The sequence below is a fragment of the Ambystoma mexicanum genome, chromosome 4q (genome assembly GCF_040938575.1).
Source record: "Ambystoma mexicanum isolate Mex_15411 chromosome 4q, UKY_AmexF1_1, whole genome shotgun sequence".
Taxonomy (NCBI): Eukaryota; Metazoa; Chordata; class Amphibia; order Caudata; family Ambystomatidae; genus Ambystoma; species Ambystoma mexicanum.
In genome coordinates, this window is record NC_090928.1 from 224,420,551 (window position 1) to 224,437,472 (window position 16,922).

The 16,922-nt window shown below is 44.9% G+C and overlaps 1 protein-coding gene across 3 annotated transcripts in view; it reads right to left on the reverse strand.

Annotated features, from left to right (window-relative positions):
* DDO (D-aspartate oxidase) overlaps positions 1-16,922 on the reverse strand; it is a 364,955-nt gene that overhangs the window by 280,775 nt on the left and 67,258 nt on the right. The window contains exon 2 of one of the 3 annotated variants that reach the window (XM_069607760.1): positions 14,871-14,948. The exons of the other annotated variants lie outside the window; for them this stretch is intronic. The gene's annotated coding sequence lies outside the window, so the exon portion shown is untranslated. The remainder of the gene's footprint in view (positions 1-14,870; positions 14,949-16,922) is intronic. 3 annotated transcript variants of the gene reach the window in all.

The following is a 16,922-nucleotide window of genomic DNA, read 5'->3' on the forward strand; positions in this document are numbered from 1 at the left end:
GGCCCTTCACCAGTCCTGGGATCCGAATGGGCACTTCACGTTGGGAGCCACGTTCCCAGATGGCAAGTTCTGTGATCTTGCGGACTTCATTGGAGCGGTGGGGTGGGGGGCAGCTCAAACGCTTTCAATACCACCGAATGAAAACTGCATTTGCGGCACAATGGCCAACATTTCCGTTCGAACCCCAGACACATGAATGCATTAGGGCGATAGTGTCCACAGACAGCCACGGCAAGGGGGTTTCGATGCTGTACTCTCTGGTGCAAACCCACTCCCCTTCCCATAACACGATGAGAGAGATCTGGGAGTGGGATGTGGGTACCCAGATAGACGATGTCCGTTGGACCCGATACTGTCTGCTTACTTGATCTGTTTCTATGAATTCTGGGCTATGTCTAATTCAGTTCAAAGTTTTAAACCAACTCCATTACTCCCCGGCCAGGTTGGCTAAATTTGTGGCGGACTGCACGGGCGTCTGCCCCAAATGTGATGCCCCGGAGGCGGGGCCTTATCATATGTACTGGTCGTGCCCATTGATTGTGGAATTCTGGGGTGAGGTCGTGGAACTTCTTGAAACCATAACATCGATCCCGGCGACTCTCTCTCCTTTGAAATATTTGTTTGGCGACATTGGCAAAGTGAAGGAGACCACTAGGCGGTTGTTTAATATTTCATGTGTTGTTGCCAAGCGTTGTATTCTAAAATGTTGGAAATCTGCGGCCGCCCCGACCAGGGCCAATTTCTTAAAAGATCTATGTATGGTGAGGGACCATGAGGAACTCTTTGTACTGTCGGTTCCGTCTTCTTGCCGTCCTAAAGACATTTGGACACTGTTGCGCCTTTACTTGTATGATTTAGGCTCAGACACGGAGGTAATGCCCATACCCTCACCTTGATACTCAATGTATGCTCACCTTTGTACTTGTCGCTCCTTCACCCAATGCTTGTACCTGTATATGCTCAAAGCAAGTCGCAATGTTTTATCATGTTTATGTGCTATTTCGTGCTGTAAACCTGCTCTCTTGATAAAAATATGTTTAAAAAAAATAATAATAATCTGAGAGAGGAAATGGTCCAATACATATGCTGGGAAAGTAAAAAAGGTGCTCACCTTTTAAACCCAGCAATCTGTCGTGAAATATTCCCTGGAAAACGAAATCCCAATACAAAACAAGAGCTTGTGGTCTTGCGTGTAAAGGTCTGAACTGGGAACATGACAACCTGCGTAAAAACCTGGTAGCTGTGAGACAGGCATGGTATCAAGCGAGAAACAGACTCAGATATTTGTTTCAAAAACCTTTTTATACTATAGTTTATGGGTTGGTGTAATGCCTAACTGGCCCTAACACTAAAGGGATGGTTCTCTTAACTGATGCTTCTAAGGGCCGTCGAAATTAGAAAGTCCAAAATGAAAATCCACCTGTATCTAAACCTATGCTTGCCCCTACTCTTTGATAAAAATGTGTTAGGAAGTCTTTCAAAAGCAAAAAGTGATGGTTCAACAAAAAAATAAGAGCACCAAGATTGGTTTCACATGGTCTTCTCACAAGGTGTAGGTTGGTCAGCTTAAAAAAAGAATGAGCTCAATAAAAAAGGGACTGTTCATAAAACCTTCTCCATAGTTCATATAATGTCAGTGGGGGTCATTCAGAGTATGGCGGTAGGGGGATAACGGCACCGGTAAGGATGCCGGTGCCATTAACCCCCTACCGCCACATTCCGAGGTCCCTTAGCGGGACCCACCAGGACCGGCTGGTTTTACCAGCCGTCCTTAGCGGGAACCGTTAAGGGACCATGGAGCTAATATCGGGCCCGCTATTTGCGGGCCCGTTATTAGCTCCTTCCTCATTCCCATTGGGCCCTGTAGGGGCTCAATGGGAATGGGGAATGGTATTCGAAATGGGGACTTACCGGGTCCGCATAGGTCGGAATGTCCTAGTAAGTCCCCATTCCGACTACCCAGACCTATAGGCACCATGACTACCTCCAAACTCGGAATGACCCCCAATGTCTTTAATACCTTGAGGTTCCCTTCCCCAAGCTTCAATTCCTTCAATAAACACAAAATAATCAAGATTACACTTTGATAGGCCTCTCAGGGTTCCCTTCCCCAAGCTTAGGCTCCTCTTGAGCTTCAAACACAAGTTCAACTATTGGGCCTCTCAGGGTTCCCTTCCCTGAGCTTAGGCCCCCTTCAAGTTTAAAAACACAAGTCCAGCTTGCAGGCCTCTCAGGGTTCCCTACCACAAGCTTAGGTCCCTCTTGAGCTTCAAACACAACTCTGGAGTTCCATAACACAAGTTTAGTTTGTCAGGATGTACCTTTCTTTCATATACTGTTCTTTAAAGGGGTTGCATCAGACACTCGAAAACACCAGGTTCTTTGCTCCGCCTAGGCACGACCACTCCAAGCTTTAACCCCTCTCTTTTATTTCTTGCTCTTCCTTCTCTTAACCTTTTGCCTTCAGGGGCTTTCTGCGCCCCTTATTGTTCCTGTCTGGTTTCTTGACTTCTTTTCCTGCCCACTTGCACCTTTCTTTCCTTCTCATGAATACTTCCACCTTCTTCTTCTTCTTCTGCCCCCCTGGCACCTTCTTTAACGTCCTCCATGCACACTTGAACCTTCTTTATCTTCCCGTGCCCGCTGGCGCCTTTTTCAGCTTTCCTGTGCACACTTGCGCACTCTATATTCCCATGTCCACCGTCATATTTTTCCAGCTTTTCTGTGCACACTTTCACGCTTTCCGCTGTCGGGTCGCTTGCACCCTTCTCTTGTTTCGGGTCACTTGCGCCCTCTTTACTACAGTTCTTTTACTTCGCACACCTTGCGCGCTCTGGTTCTCTTGCTTTCTCTTAATCATGTTACTCTTCTTTTAATCTATATTGCTTTACAAGGTTCTTTTCCTTTCTTTCCTCTTTTCCACACTGTGCAGCTCTATACATTCCATTTGCCTGCTCCGCTTCAATCGGCTGCAGGCTCCCGCGTCTCTATCCTATGGTCAGGGACCAAAAGCGATGGCCCTTCCCTGTCTACCTGACTAGAGGATCCCGGGGAGTAGGTGGGAGAACACTGCCAGGTTTCTCACAGACCCGTCCCCTATGCGGTTTGGACTGGATTGCTTCACAGGGGAACCTCAAAAGGAAATCCACATTTCCTTGCTCACTTCCCATTCAATGTTCCACTGAGAAGCAATAGGGTTGTAAGTACAGGAACCACTGCATAACTCTTGGGTTAGATTATTTCCTTTGACTGATCCAAATTAAGGTGGAGTGATCAGTGATTAGTTTAAACCTTCTGCCTAGTAAGTAGTATTTAATATGTAAAATGGCCCACTTTATGGCTAAGGCTTCTAGCTCTATAGCCGAATAGCTTTTCTCCCGAGGGAATAGCTTTGGACTGGCATAGAGGATGGGATGTTCTAGCCCATCATGAATCTGTGACAATACTGTGCCTAATCTGTCTAGAGAAGCATCAGTTTGGAGTATGAAATCTTTTGAAAAGTCTACTACCTTAAGAATGGGTCTCTGACATAAGGTCTGCTTGAGGGTTTGATGACAAATTTGATCTTCATCATCTCATTTAAGTTTTTGGGGTTCAGCGTTACATAACTTGTCAGTTAGGCGGGCAGTTTTGCCGGAAAAGCTGGGTATAAACCAGCGATAATATCTGATTAATCCTAGGAAAGATCTTAAATCCCACTTGGTCTTGGGTGTAGGTGACTCTAACAGTGCTCAAACCTTTTCCTCTTGTGGTTCTACACTGCCGTTTTAAAAAAAAAAAAATACCTAATGCAGATTGGGCTATTTGCATTTATTAGGGTTGGCCGTCAACCCTGCTTCTCTCAAGACTCTAACTATAATATATAGATGGAATAGATGGACCTCCCAGGTCTTGCTATAGATAACTATGTCGTCGATGAACCTTCCACACAGAAGGTCGAATAAGGTTGGAGAATCGTGTCCATCAACCTTCGGAAAGTCGCGGGGGCACCATGTAACCCAAAGGGTAGGACTTTAAACTGATATAAACCTATCGGGGTGGCAAAAGAGTTTTTTTCTTTGTCTGGTCCATGCAATGGGACTTGCCAATAACCCTTAATCAAGTCTAGAGTGGACAAGTAGACTGCACTACCCAATTTATTAAATAAAAAGATCATCAATACGAGGCATTGGGTAGGCATCAAAGGCTGACATGTTTTTCACCTTGCAGAAGTCTATACAGAACCTCCAGCTTTTATCTGTTTTTTCTACTAGAATGATGGGTGAGGACCAAGGGCTGGTGGAAGGTTCAATTATATTGACCTGGAACATTTGCTCTACCTCTTGGATGACAACATCTTTACGGGCCTCTGGCAGTCGGTAGGGTTTGAGATGTACTACCTTGCCTGCAGGGGTGCGGATGTGGTGGGAGGTGCCCTTCACCCTGCCGGGTTCCTCACAAAACACATTGAGGAACTGTTCCAACATATCCTGGATGTCTTGTTGTTGGGTATCAGGGAGATCAGAGGGAATTACGATGTTATTGTTCACCTCTTCTGGCAATGAACAAGCTAATACTGTAGCATTTGTCTCAGTGATGTTTTCCTTCCACTATTTTAATAAGTTCACGTGGTACATCTGCATCCTTTGACAGCAGTCTGGTTGGGCAATTTTTAAATTGTGCAGACCTGTTCTTTGCACCACCACATATGGCCCTTGCCATTTGGAAACATGTTTTCTGTCTGAGGTGGGGAGAATCACATGGCTCTTTTGTCCTATAGAAAACGACCTGAGTGTAACTTTTTTGTCATAAGATGTCTTTTGCTAACTTTGGGTTTTACCAAGATGATCCTGTGCTAAGGCCCGGACAGCAGACATGTGTTATTTTAATCGGGTAGCTGTCTGGGAGAGGGGTATTAAAACTTCTTCCCTTTCTTCCCACATTTCTCTGAGCATATCTAACACATCCCTGGCTTCATGCCCATAAAGTAGTTCAAAGAGTGAGAAACAGGTGGATGCTTGGGGAGTTTTTCTTATGGTGAACAAGGCCCACAGCATCATTTCATCCCAGTTAGCTCTGTTCTTATCAACTAACTTCCTAAAGATTTTCATAAGGGGCTTGTTAAACTGTTCAACTAATCCATCTGTTTGGGAATGGTATATGACGTTCTTAGTGTAGTTATGTAGAGTAATTCCTTGACCTCCCCCATGAGCTTACTCCTAAAGATGGTACCCTAATCCATTAGGCTCGCTTTAGGGATACTTATCCGAGAGAAAAAAGGAAGTAGATTGTTAAGATGGATTTCTGAACTGTGCCCTGGTGGACAGAGGTTCAGAAGGCTAGCCTAGTTTCTTGGAACAGGGTAACCTCTGGACAAGCCGGAACAATCAAGGTAGCTACGGTCTGTGGTCAAGACTAGTTCTCAGGAGGGGCGAGGGTGACTGAAGGACCTCAATAAGCACATAGAGCAAGGACACTTACAAATTACTCCCAGACAGGTGTATATATCAAAAATATAAACACATGTATTGCAAGGCCTTTGTAATTCAACACACAGCAAGAGAATCATAGCAATACAATACTATCAAAATACATACATACAAGACCAATGGGGTCTAAAGGGTTAAAGGCACACAATATGTCTACAACCTAGAGGGGAAGGAAACAGGCAGTGAAGATAGTCTTTAGTCCCCTTCAACATTAACTATACACCTAACTAAGAGGTAGTCCAAACCCTAAGAAGAGAGGAGCCTTATGCTCAATAGTACATGCAATGCAAGCGCACGTGGTTGCTCCTAGGGGCAAAACAGGGTCTCTTCAGGGGTCTCTAGCAGCTGTTGATCCATATTTATCCATATATTTCGAAGACAACAGTACTGTATATATACTGAGGCACAGCAATGTGCAGGAGGGAGCATTTCTGAAGTGCTTTCGAGGCTGTAATCAAGGAACATGAGAAACACTGCTGCCTACCTTATATGTAATGCATGCCCAACATCTTCACCTGTTCACCTGCCCCTCCACAGCTGTGCTTGCTGCCCCTTCCCCTACTTCCCTCCCCTCTTTACTTCCTGGCCCCTCTTGCTAAAAAAAAGGTTCCTTTAGGAACAACCTCTCACAGTTAAAAAAAATAGAAGTAAAAGAAAATAAGCTAATAGACTGCATCTATTTTAAATTATTTCAGTAAAGTAGTTAAACTCAATACGATTCTCCAACACTCCCATTAACATTGTCTACTATGCTAATGGATATAGTGGACAATTGTATACTAGAGAAAAAGAAAAAAAGCACAGAGACAGTTTTCTGTCCTAAATTACGTTTCTCTAGCATACAATAGAGAAAAAACCTGGATTGCATGTGCACACCATCGCACAAGACAGCCCTTCTACCCTTTTTACTGTTATGTTTGCAGCACTCCCTCATCAGCTGCTTTGAAACAGTCACACATATATCCACCAATCAGCTAAAAAACTGTTCATATAACCCTATCAACATATTAAACTTCCACGCACCAACTGCCACTTTAACATTTTCAGCAAATCTTTTGCATATGCATTTCACTTGCTTATCCCAAAACATTGTACACACTGCTGCTATAAATGCACATATACGTTGTACAGTAAAACAAGGGCATGAATGGAAAGATGAGTAGGGATTACCAAGTGCTCATACAAGCCCAGAAGGAAAGTCCTAAGACATGCCAAACTGGGAGGCCACTAGCTACCTGCTGGGGCAGAGGAGTCCCAAGGATGTGGTACACATCCACCAGGCGGTAGACCCGCAAGGGCAGTGCTGAAGGGGGGGTTTACTGGTGTTGACTAGATATAGGGCCTGGAACCTGTGAGAGGTTCATTGGGGATCAGGCCACCAGTCTCAGTGGCAGTGGTATGAGTTAGCAAGGAAGGGATTAAGAAAAACAGGAACAAAAAAGTAGTTTTCAGATGTTTCCGGAACTTAAGGAAGTCCAGCTCAAGTATAAGAGGAGCAGGAAAGCTGTTCCAAAGACAGGCACAGCCAAAGACTGAGACATGCCTCCCACTCTCTTTTTCAAAAAGCGTTTGACAAGCAGAGTATTGGAGTTACAGCAGCGGAGGGCTCTAGCAGTGCAGTATTTAGGGAAACAAAGTTGGACATATTGTAGTCCTTGCGATTAGCAGGAGCCAATGTACACATTTTAGGGCTGCAGTAATACAATCCCTGGGCTTGACCCAAGGATAAGTCTTGCAGCCCTATTCTAGATTAGCCAAAGGGAGCAAAGACAACAAAGGAGGAGGTTAAGGGAGAGGCTGTTGCAGTAGTCCAGTTTACACAGGACCAGGGCTCTACTGACGTTGAGCTTCTGGGGGAAGGTGAAGAACGGTACAATGCATGCGCGGAGGTCAAGCTGAAAGAATGGGCTTTCTTTACATGCTCCAAAGTGTAAGGAGTAAAGGATAGAGAGGACTTAAAGATAATCCCAAGGTTTTTGGCCTCACAGGGCAGAGAGAGAAGAGGGTCCAAAGACAGTGGCCAGAAGGTAGGACAAAAACAGGGCACAGGTGTGACAGTAAAAAAAGATCAATGTTTTACTGGCATTGAGACACACATTGTTAGCTCCACACAATGCCTCAATGGCGGTCAGACAATTAGAGATAAAAAACAAGGACAACAAATTAGTTCAGGGAAGTTTAAGGAAACCTGTGTGTCAATAACATAACACTGGAAATAAGAAAAGAAGAAGGACATCAAGTGAGCCAGAGGGACAAAAGAGATATGGAAGTGCCACAATTATAGGATAAAACCCTGGAGTACTCTGCAGGTACACAGTGAGGTGGTGGAGTACAAACAGCCCAGTTGCAGCTGGTAAGGGCGGTTAGTGAGGAAAACAAATCAGACAGTCCAGTGCCCACTCCATGATGCTAATGGTATCATGAAACCGTTCAATGAGGATACAATTGTTGACCGTGTGAAAGGTGGAGGAGACATCAAGAAGCACTGTCCTGAATTGTACTACAATCATAAATACCACATATACTTTAATTAGATAATTCCACCATATTACAAATAATGTATACTCCCACTAAATTGCCTATAATTACTATACACATATTACGATAGTGTGTGTGGTCAGTGGCCACAACCACCACAATAGAATGAAACCATATAACAAGTACGTACGATACACCTTCAAATGACAACTCACCCAGAACCCCCTGCCATCCATATAATGTCTGCGGACAGTAAGAATTGACTGCAGACTATCTGCAAACCCTTTTTTCACCTATAAAACAGCTCCATATCATCCTTATTGCACATACACTTCAATTATACTATTCCACCATATTACAAATACTGTATACTCCCCCTACATTACCTATAATTACTATTCGGCCATGCCCACAAGAATCTGGCCACTAGTCACAACCACCACAATAGAATGAAACCATATAACAAGTACATACGATACACCTTCAGATAACAAAACGCACCCGGAACCCCCTGCCATCCATATGATGTCTGCGGACAGTAAAATTGACCGCAGACTCAGCGGCATCTGCAAACTCTTTTTTCACCTATGAAAAAAGCTCCATATCATCTTTATTCCACTCCCCTAACCTTTCTACACCTTTTTCTAGCCATCAAATAACCTCAAATGTGTTTTCCAAGGTTTTCGTTGACAACGCTATCCGCAGACTACCTAACTGGGCCGCACCTACACAGCCTTTTTCACTTATAAAAACAGCTCTATGTCAACTTTAATGCACTCCTGCACCTTTTCCAGCCCCTCTTTCGACCACCAAATAACCCCAAATGGGTTTTCCAGACCTTTCCCCACTACGCTCTCCGCGGACACCGGCTGCTGTCTGCGGATCCCCCATGGCGACCATTTAAAAAATTATGATGCACTGCATGCTTTTCACCATCAAATCAGCGGGCATGTCCGATGTCTGTGGGCATCACGCTGGACACCGATTGGTCCAGGGGGGCGTCCACAGGGGGGAAATCGGGAAGCAAGTCCGCGGACCGGACCCAAATATCACACTTTATTTGTACCTACTTTTTGCCTGTTCTAAAAAAACGACAGGACGGATTTAGACCAAATTCATAAAAGCATGCTTTTTGGACCAAGCCACTGCTCCTGCACACATTTGGTGCAAATCCGTCCAGCGGTTTGGGCTATAGGCATGAGCAAACATTTTTTTCCATTGTGTCTATGAGGATTTCGACACATTTTGGAACCCCCTATAACTTTCACCTGGATGAAACTTCACAGAATCATTCTGAGGGGGCCATATACTTATTTTGCAAAGTTTGGTGAGGATTCGTTCAGGGGGGGGGCGAAGTTATAAGACACCCAAAAGTGCTCTTTCTATGCATTGAGCAACTTAACCATAACTACATGGCCGCTACCGCAAGCCATGTAATATATATATATATATATTCACTAAAAAAAACGTTGTTAAGGGGACATTATTGTTAAGTTGCGCTACTGCAAACCTGTGTAATTCACTAAAAAAACTTTACATATGTGACATAATACAAACGTTCCATTATGGGTCACAGTAAAACCGAAAAACCCCTGAAATTCGCCAGTTATGGTAAGCTAAGCAACCATAACTCGCACCACCACCGTACACTGCTAAGGCTAACACCCAGGACATCAAAGATGACATCACAAATATCATTGATGACATCACTAAAGTTTTTTTAGTAAATTTCACAGGTTTGCAGTAGCGCAACTTAACCATAGCGTCCCCTTAACAAAGTTTTGGTTAAAGTGAATTGTATGGGTTTTTAGTAGGACAATTTAAGTATAAGGTGTAGCTAAGGAAAAAATGTTGTACTGCATGTCACAGATTTTCAGTAGGGCAACATAACCATAATGTTCCTTTAGGAAGGGTCGTTTGCTAAACAGTATACACCTTGCGAAGAATGCCACATGAAAGTATACTGGCGTACACCACCGTGACATGTCCCGGAATCAGTACACACTTACCTGTAAGATCTATGCCTCGTGGGCAATGTGGAAATAGATTTTATATTCATGTAGGGACGTCCACCTTCAACATTTGCCGTATACAACGTCAACACGTATTGATATGCAGCGATTGCCAATGCATTACACATTATATATTGGTAGTGAAAGTTGTACTTATGTGAAAAAGACATTAGCTAAAGGCATCCTTCCTCCCTAAGAAACAGCAGCACTGGTGTAAAGTAAAAGCATAAGAAACTGTGTCGCTACCTTGCACATAACAGACGGACAAAATTTGTTGCCGTACATCTACCCACTCATATTACCGTTTGATGCCTTTTTGCGCAATGCCGTTCGCATATTGCCTTATTGCCTGCTGTGCCAAAAAATAAAGCCACCCGTAAACAAAGATAATAATGCATTAATAACGACCTTGCACAGTATAATGAGAAATTAAAAAAAGTGTGCATACACTCCAAGTACTCCATATTTCTCAGTAAAGTACGTAGACGCAATAATCTTTGCCAGTAATAGTCCAAATTAGTAAAGCAGTAACGTGTGCTACTAAAAAGGACGTTTATTTGTAGTAATCCGGGGAGGCTTTGGCAGTGCGGATCGCAAAACAAAATCCTATTTCAAGATGGCCGCCATAGAAAGAGAAGGCGGTTATTGCATACATAGGCCCTCTTCCCTTTCCATGGTAGGCTGCAAAAAGCACAAGTATGTGGCGTGACGCAGAACCTGTAAATAAACATACAGCGACTTACAACCTAATAACTTACATTTGGAAATAATACAGTGGAATGTAAAAGAAAACGTCAACATTTAAGAGGTTACAAAGTAGGTTTATTTAACAACATACTTGCAGAGACCATCGGAATAATCCCATTTGCAAAGCAAGAATTACAATGCTTGTAAGGGCGGCATTGCAAATATTGAAGATGAGAAGCACGTTTTTTTTGCTCATGACCTTCAGCCTACAGCACCATAAATGATGTCACGTTGCTCCGAATAGCGAGTTCAGAGAACGGACAAAGCGGGCTTACGGTGTCATTCCACATTATTGTTATGGACAGGCAACCGCTCACCAGCAGTTGTATTTGCCGACCGAAGAAGCCCTCACTCGGGATTTGGAAGCCATGGCATGCACAGTACGGCAATATATACCTAGGCGAGAAAGGTTACAGAAAATATGTGTCAGTAACCAACCTCTATCAAAATTTTTTAAAAGAACACACAGAAAATGTGCAAAGTGCTACACAAAAGTATGCGCTGAAACGTGACATTTTAGTAATATGTTACCAATGTGCATATGTACCTATAATTCCAGGCTACAAACGCCGAGATTTTGCATGCGCCGTAAGAGAAAAAAAATGCCAAGTACACAGGAAGACGATAATTTAGTTATGAAATGAAAAAGAGTGGACAATTTAAAAAAGAAATTACGTCTCGTCATTTCAAAGAAGACCAAAAAAACTTACAAAGTTAGACACAACGCTATGTGGATCAAGTGAACGTTTCAAATAAGAAATATTAATGCTAAAAAAGGTTGAGTGCAGTCATACCCTACAAATGCGCAACCTGAGCACTCTGAAAACATTACAGGAAAAATGTAACAGAGCACAAAAATAATATGTCAATTATATTAGCACAATTAGATGTGCTGTAATGTAAAAATAAAGCACGGTTCGCAGTAGAGTGGCCAAAAGTAAACTTACAAAATATTTACTGCCTCCATTCTTTTTCTGCAAATCAGACACGAATGTGTTTGCATCGAAGAATCTTCGTTGAATGATATTGCATGTCACTTACAAACTTTTTAAAACATAACCTTATCAATTGCTTTTTTTTCCGACCCTTTCATTCCGTGAATAATTTGTAAGTTTCCCTTTCGCTCAAGGTCAAAAAACAAATGCCCCTTTACATTCACTCGGATGCGCTGGAGTATTGAGCGTTCAACCAAAACAGCAACTCATGTGGCCTTCACTCAGAAGCCAAATACATTCTTTCTTTGAAACAACATATTGAAATTCAATTATGAGAACCGCTACTCCCATACAGCTCCTGAAGCGCTGTTTACAGCAAACACTGCAGATGATAGCCTTCGTTTTCAAAACTTAGGAGGTCAATGTGAGGGAAATATTATTCCAAAAGACATTTGAACCCACACGCTGTAATTGGTTGTGGTGCAGTGAGCACGAACTTCCATTTAAACGTATCATTTTGGTGACAAGAAAACTCCACTTTTTCAGTTTGTGCTTCCACATCTCAATCGCCCCCCTCAAAGTTCACCTTCTGAAATACTATTACTTGAGTGTGAGAAGTGCTTCCACATCTCATTCGCCCCCTCAAAGGTCACCTTCTAAAATACTATTACTTGAGTGTGAGAAGTCCAATGTTCTCTTGTTTTGGAGGTGTTTCTGGCGATATCCGCGCACACGAAATCATTAATAAAAGATAGGGGGGGCACCGAAGAAAGCTGACTTACTTCACGCTGTTCTTCAGCCAATTAGGGAAAGAGCCACATGTTCGCGGGCACAACGTTTTTCCCCCATTCAGTCAAAGGGGAAAAGACATTTTGACAACCCCTCCCCCTTATAACTTTCGCACCCCTGCACCAAACATCACCAAACTCTCCGAACAAAATGAGAGTGGCGATATATTTTTTTCACAAAGTTTGGTGACGATTCGTCCAAGGGTAGCACAGTTATAAGGCAGCCAAAAAGTGTTCTTTCTATGGAAACAGCAACTCCACCAAAGTAACACAGTCACTAATGTGCCTGTCTAATGTGCTGCAGTGAGTGACGGCAGGTCTTAGAGATTTGAATATATGTCGACATATTTTTGAATGTATAGGTGTACATTAGCGTATAACTCCACCGCTAACACAATCATTTCTGGGTGCATGGGCTTCGGCCATGCACCCAAGACTGTACACCCTCCCCCAGAACCATCTCACATGCTAACCTATAGTACGAGTGTATGCATAGCAGTAATATGATGTGGTGGTTCTGGCCAGGGCCTAGGGTTTTAGGAGTATGATGTATGCGCTACGGGCTGCAGCCATGGAAGCAAAACTCTACATCCTGCCCACAACCACCTCAGTGATGTACAGTAGTACGGGTGTATTGATAGATTTGGTATGCTTCACTTGTTCTGGCCAGAGACTGCACTCCTAGCTGTATGTCCATAGATATTATTACAATGTGTGGATGTGCACTGCCTTATACCTCCAGCGCTTAAAACTTTGTTCTTGCGTGCATGGCTTTCGCCCATGCAACCAACACTGTACAAACTCCCCGCAACCATGTAATCAATATTCAATCCTACACGTGTATCCATGGTTGTGACATGCTGCGTGGTTATGGCCAGGGCCTACAGTCTTGGAAGTATGGCCTTCGGCCCACGGCCTAGGGCCATGCATCCAAGACTCTAGCCCTGGCCACAACCACCGCAGCATGTCACGACCATGGTGGTGTAGTAATCAATATAACACACCCATAGGAAAATGTATTATAATAACGACATGTACTCAAAAGCAATGGTCACTAACACCACGCGTGTTCTTCGAACATTTTCATGATGCCTATACACAGCACGGACTCAAATACTACCCTTCTTAGATCCCTTATTTTCTGCACGTACAAACATCCTTACTCTTTAATGTCTATTATTATTATTATTATTATTATTTAAACCTCCCCAAGCACTGTAGGAGATCAAAATAATTTTACAAACACCATTTTGCATGGCGAATACATCATTAACACATCACCTGCCGGCCAAACAAGTACAGTATTTAACCCATCTCTTACTCTGTGATCCTCCCCACGCACTGTAGGAGAGCAAAACAGTTTGCAAAACAGCATTTCACCTCTGGTAGGGACCGCGCCTTCTTCAGATCCAAGATGTCGGGCGCATCCACACATTCTGACGCACATCATGGCTCGCTGTAGCCAATCGTCGAAGACGTCGCGTGTCCGCGGTGATGACGCCACACCCCCTGGCCAATCGGTATCTTGTCCGCGGAGCGAACAGGGAAATGTGACCGCGGAGCGGACATAGATATCACTAATTTATTGAGACATATTTTTTGGTCGTTTTAAAGAAAAGTACTGGACGGATTGTCACCAAATTTACTAAAGCACGCTTTCGGGACCAAGCCCCTGCCCCTACCGCAAATTTGGTGAAAATCCATCCAACGGTTTGACCTGTAGTCGTGCGCAAAGTTTTTCCCCATTCACGCTATGGGAAAAAAAGACGTTTTGGCCCCCCCCCTATAACTTTGCTCCCCCTGCACCAAACATCACCAGACTTTGCAAAAAATTCAGAGTGCCCCATATACTTTTTCTGCTAAGTTTGGTGAACATTCGTCCAGGGGGAGCACAGCTATAGGCCCCTGAAAAAATGCTCTTCCTATGGAAACAGCAACTTAACCATAACTACACGGCCACTACCATGGCCGTGTAATATATATATATATATATATATATATATATATATATATATATACGTGTGTGTGTGTGTGTGCATGCACATGCACGGAGCAGGACGATGGGGTGGGGGAGCCGGGCAGGGGAAGCAACTGTGTGTGGAGACAGATCTGCAACCTGCCTGAAAATGCGATGTGCTCGTTCTCCCTGCCGCTCCATGTGTACATGCAAGGGCTGAGCGAGCGGCTGCCCTTGCGGGATGACAGGGCTCCATAATACGCTGGGAGCGGGCAGCGGCCCCATCAAGCACTTTCGGGGAGCTGGGGCGCACAAATCTGCCCGCATGAGACCTTAGTAAGCAAACTATGGCAGCGCTGCTCACTTGATTGGTGCCGTATTGGCGCAGGCACTGTCCGGGGGGGGGGGGGGGAGGCTGCCCGTGTTAGGTGGGTCTGTACATGGGACACGGGAGCGGCGTGCACTGGATCCAAAGTGAAGTTTACCGTTTTCTCTGCTCCTGGCTTCTTCGGATCTGTTAGCTCGCCGCCCTACTCATCCACCTCCTTATTCATCCTGGCAACCTACAAGTAATGAAAAAGATAAAGAACATTACAGCTCATGTTAAAATCCTGTGAAGCCAATGCAGTTTTCTAGTATGCTGCCGAAAAGACACTTGCTCCCAATCTCGAGCATCTGCAGCCAAAATACATTTAAAAGTGTATGTTATTGAAAGCCCTTGAAGATACTGCGGCTTGCTAATAACGCTGCCAACAAGGCGCCCACTTCCCATCACAGGTGTTCTCATTCACTGCTTCTGTGCAGTGCAGTTTACGGCCTACCTGTGGAGCTTCGTTCTGACATCAAGAGCGCAGCGGGTGCTATGCACGGTGTGCACTTTTGCTGCAGGATAACATAAAAGGCAATTAGGACGGCGCTCGGAGCGGGAACTGGAAGGTGTGCACCCCTGTAACTGCTGGACCCATATGCAGGCAACCTTACATTTGTTGTGTTGGGATGTGGGTGTATGTCTGGTCGACCCCCTCCCTCACCATGACTTATTACACCACCACATTTGGTCAAGTGTTGGCAATAAAAAGGCTGTAGGCTTTTTATTTTTACATATATGGTTATGGAACATAAACAATCTTTGCATATCAGTAATAATATATTACGTTTGGGCACCAGGTCCTGAGGTTACCCCCTTCTTTGTCCCACAACTTGTTGTGGTCACTGTACGGTGTCCTGTTATTCCTTCCGTTGTTCTTCTCCCTTTTTCTATGGTGGGAGGGTTTACAGAAAAGAAAAAGAGAGAGAGGCTGAGTACAGAGCAAACTCTCTGGATGTTTGGGTCTCTGTGCAGGGTCCACAGACAGCTCGCCTCTTTCTGAGCTGAAAGCAGCCCCTTATATAGGACCCAGGGGTGTTTGTAGTGTATCTGTGGGGACTGTGAGGCCAGCCCCCAGACAGTCTGAGCCCCTGGGGGGGGGGGCTCATCTTTGTTGTTCCCCTGCCTGGCTGACCTTGCTTCCCCTGGGTGCTTACCACCCATTTGTTATTTGGGGAAGGGTGAGGTGTTCTTTCACACCTCACCTTTCCTGCACTTAGCAATGCGGAGGGGGGAGAGAGGGGAGCTGTGCTGGAGGGAAGGGGGGTAGCTGCTGCCCCTCTCCTGGGCATGCTGCCCCACCCTGCCTCGCCTGGGCTGCCCGTCAGCGTTGCCCAAACAGTGACACTCATGCATGGCGTGCCCTCGTGGCGCCTGCACCTGAAGAAAGCGTTACACATTGAAGCACCCCCCATCCAGTGGGTTTGGTGGGAAGTTGCAGGACTGTGCCCACATGGCTGGGACAGTAAAGGGGGGCAGCAGGTGTGACACGGCTCCAAGTTGCATCCTACAGGTGAATCCCCATGTGTGCTGGACTGCGGGGGCAACGGTGTAGGATACCATCTGGGACCTGGTGACTCATCCTCTGTACCACAAGGGAGAGGCGCAAGGATGGTCAATCCAAAGAAGCAGGCGAAAGTTGACCTATTTGCCAAAATGCACTCTCCCCTGACTCAGACGCCGGGCCAGACTGTGGGCCCGAAATGCTTAGACATTGCAGCTTTGAACCAGACACTCATGGCCCTAAGGGAGAGCACAGATGGCATAGCGCAGAAGATCGCCACATTAACGTGCAAGGTAAACGTGTCCGCGATACAAATTGAGAAGCTGTGTGGGTGCATGAACGAGGTTGAACAACATGTAGGAGAGGGGGAAGATAAAGTGGCAACGTTACAGAAGGAAGGGGCACAGCTACAGCAAGTGGTCAAGAAGACTGCAGCCAAAAATGATGACCTGGCGGGAAGGTCCCGCCGTAGCAATCTGCGGGTGCTGGGTGTGCTGATAATATGGAGGTCTTCATGGAAAAATTGCTACAGGAGCCCTTGGACAACCCTGCATTGTCCCCTAATTTTATGGTGGAGAGAACATACCGCTTGTTGGTCCTCAGACCCCTCCAGGTGCACCTGAGAGGCCCATCACCGCACGTATCTTTTGCTACAGAGACCAAGAC